We start from the raw sequence: 3415 nt of genomic DNA, 5'->3' as shown, positions 1-3415 counted from the left end.
AAAAGTTCTTCACTCGGATCGCGCCAGTTTTTTTACGGCGATAACTTAAATTCGGAACTATATTCTCAGCCTGATAGCGCAATATCCCTACGCCTGAATCATTCCGCCTCTGAATCAGCCAATCAGGGGAGAGTTACAACAACAACATAAAAGATGGCTGCTCCCATGGAGCGGCATGTTGTCTCTCGAGCCGATAGAAAACGCTATGAAAATATGGATTACACGTTCATCACACACATTTCATCGGTAGGAAAAGAACAAACACAGCCACTGACTGTTGTCCGCTGGAGGAAGCTGGTGACTTGTGCTCAGAAGTGGATAGAAATCGATGGAATAGACCGCGCGTTAGCGGCAGCTGTTTGTGTACACAATGACGACTTCGCCAAACAAAACGATCCTACATCTTCTGTGGCTTCTTCGGACGGAAATCTTTCTCATTTTCTGGAAAGTAACAAGCCAGGCTTTCACCCTACATGCTATAGACGTTTCACCCTACATGCTATAGACGTTTCACCCTACATGCTATAGACGTTTCACCCTACATGCTATAGACGTTTCATTGACAAGAAACAAATTACTAGTGCTGAAAAGCAAAACAGTCGGTCTGTGGGCTGCATGGAGAGGGTGAGGATGACGCTGAATCTACCACATCTACTCTGCCACCTTCTCCCAAACGACTGAGATCTACCACAGTTGTAAAGACAAAATCATCTAAAAAGTCAAGCAATGTACTTCCTGCAGTTTGCATCATTTGCAGAAGGTTGATCGCTGTATCAAAGAGGCTCACAAGACAAAAGAAAGATAAATTGTTGATCTTTTACTTCTCCTTTACAAGGAAGTTTGGTCAAAGCAGCTGAATCAAGAGCAGATGAATCCATCCTGATGTGTACCAGAGGTAAAGATTGTGTTGCCATTGAAGGCACCTCAATCACAAGAGGTGTTACAAAGAATACTCAAGCTTTCTGACAAAGAAGACAAGTGATGAAAGGTAACATTTTGGTAATCAAATAAAATATATATATTTCCATATATTTAGATAAATTCATAATTTAATTAAATTATTGTAATGACTACACGATAATTTTAAAGACGTTTGAATCAAAGCAAATTTCTGTTTGTAGTGAGCTAGTATATTTCAATCACTGACCAATCACTGCATTTCCTTGCTTTATACAGGTGACCTAAAGTCTGGGAGTATGGCGATGCATATATAGCATTCTGTGACACTGTCATCCGGACACAACTGATTGAAAACCAGGAAATCCTCAGAATGAAGAAGCTCTTGTCCCTGTTCCAGAAATTCATCAAAAAACACCCTGGTCATGGAAGTTACCGGTAATTAAATTATTCTTATTGTTTATGAAAGAAAACAATAGAAGATCGGCTAAACATCACAGCTATGTTTATTCATGAAATTTCATTCAAGATCAAACCAATCCTGTTAGCTACAGGAGTCTACATATTTTCATTCATTATATTTATTTATACAGGGAAAACCCAGTGAGAAAAGTGGTTACCCTGTTAAAACACAACACAAAATAAACAAACATAGGATACTAAAACACAAATAAAATAATAATTCTAAAACACAAATAAAATAGTAATCTATCAATACTTATGAATTTCTATTCCTTGTCTAATTTTTACAGATCCGATCTTCTGAAGAAGAGATTACAGCGAGACTTCCCACAGCTGAATTTTCACAAACCACCAAGAAGAAACCTGAGTGAAATGGTTTCCACAGAGACGACAGGACTTCTCCACCAGGATTTTTCAACTGAAACTGATATGTCAGTTTCTGAGATGTCATGTAGTGATGGAGAAATGGTGCCAGAAAGTGGTAAAAATGCAGCACTGCGAGAGCTCTCAAGGACAGTTTACAGTGCAGGTGTATTACTGAAACAAGCGGTCAAGAGTGCCCCTAGGATGGATGAAACAAGCGGTCAAGAGTGCCCCTAGTATGGATGAAACAAGCGGTCAAGAGTGCCCCTAGGATGGATGAAACAAGCGGTCAAGAGTACCCCTAGGATGGAATCTGCCTCCTACATCAGAGGATCGAAATGTTTCCTCTGCCAGAAAGATTGTGCCAATTGAACTTTATAACTTACTAGCTTGGTGTGTAGGTGCTAGTGATAAATTGACATTGTCTAACATGGTAAATGTATCCGAGGAGGTTGATCTTTGTTTACTGTCAATTTGCCAAGATATATATTTGTCCTCAAAAGGTAAAAATCAAACCAGTTGTACTTACACATTTTGACATCAATCATACTTATATCATTCCTCTGTTTGTATGTATATCCTATTCTGCAGAAAGTTTGCCTTATACTAGATCGAAAGATACACATGTTAATTAGCCTGTTTATTAGCCTGTTTATCACGATGTAAATACTGCTTTTATGATTGTAATTATTCATATTGTAAATACATTACATAAAATTATATCTGTTCTATAGAATAAAACCTTTACCAATAGCCTATGTTTTCTTTCTTCAAATGGGCAACTGGTGTTGAAAGGGTTAAAATACTACTTTTGAGATTATGTTTTTATAGTGCAGTATGAATCAAGACTAGAGAATTTGTAATTGTTGAAGCATTCAGTTGAATACTAAATGTGGAGTAAGAGTTTTCAAGTGCGGAACGATTACATGCAAAATTGTTAAAACTGTTTTTTAACTTACGTTTGCACATAAACTAAAGCACCCAGAGTCTCACCACTTTACATCCTCCAAGAAAGTAGTTATGTCTCTGAGAATCTGAATTTCTGAAGTAATCAAAGAATGAAAAAATTAAGAAGGTATGAAGATGGGTGTTCACCCCAATTTGTCACATATTTGGGTAAACTGGCAACTTCGACACCTATTTTCTCAAATACTGGCAGAAATCATGCGGAGAACTTTTTCCCCCAACTCAAGTACATCTTTGAGATTGGAAAACCACTTTTGAAAAGTAGTCTTGATGTGGTGGAGCGAAATTCATTTTCTAGCCACATTCTGAGTTACAGCCTATGGCCTAAGACAGAACTGAAGCTTAAGTGTGTGCCCTCCTCCACCCACCCAGTCACAGCAAAACGCGCTGAAAAAAATGTGGTAAACAGGTTTAAAATGTGTATTTGCGATATAAAGGCGGGACTGTGCATGCTCCCCTGGGGCCGCGCTCTGACCGAGACTATGGTCTAGTCCAGGACTCTGACCGAGACTCGGGTCTAGACCTGGTCTCAGACCTAGACTCGGGTCTAGACCTGGACTCAAACCTAGACTCGGGTCTGCAAGCCTTGAAATAATTATTTTTGCGTCCCTGTCAACATGACAGGTACTGATCATTTGGTACCTGTCATAGCTAATTCTGAATCGGTCACAAGGAAAGGATAACAGAATAACATCATTAATGAAAAAAAAACTTTTATTAACATGTC

At 38.7% G+C, this 3415-nt stretch overlaps 1 long non-coding RNA gene across 1 annotated transcript; it reads left to right on the top strand.

The window, feature by feature from the left end:
• Window positions 1-839: 839 nt before the first annotated feature.
• LOC140362419 (uncharacterized) lies at window positions 840-2353 on the top strand. Its single transcript, XR_011927086.1, has 3 exons — window positions 840-988; window positions 1177-1335; window positions 1650-2353. It is a non-coding gene; the product is annotated as an uncharacterized lncRNA (long non-coding RNA).
• Window positions 2354-3415: the final 1062 nt, after the last annotated feature.

Source organism: Eucyclogobius newberryi, unplaced genomic scaffold (genome assembly GCF_026437365.1).
Source record: "Eucyclogobius newberryi isolate DKJ021-1_F unplaced genomic scaffold, fEucNew1.0.hap1 SCAF_17, whole genome shotgun sequence".
In the NCBI taxonomy this organism is placed as follows: Eukaryota; Metazoa; Chordata; class Actinopteri; order Gobiiformes; family Gobiidae; genus Eucyclogobius; species Eucyclogobius newberryi.
This window is presented reverse-complemented; position numbering and strand designations above follow the sequence as displayed.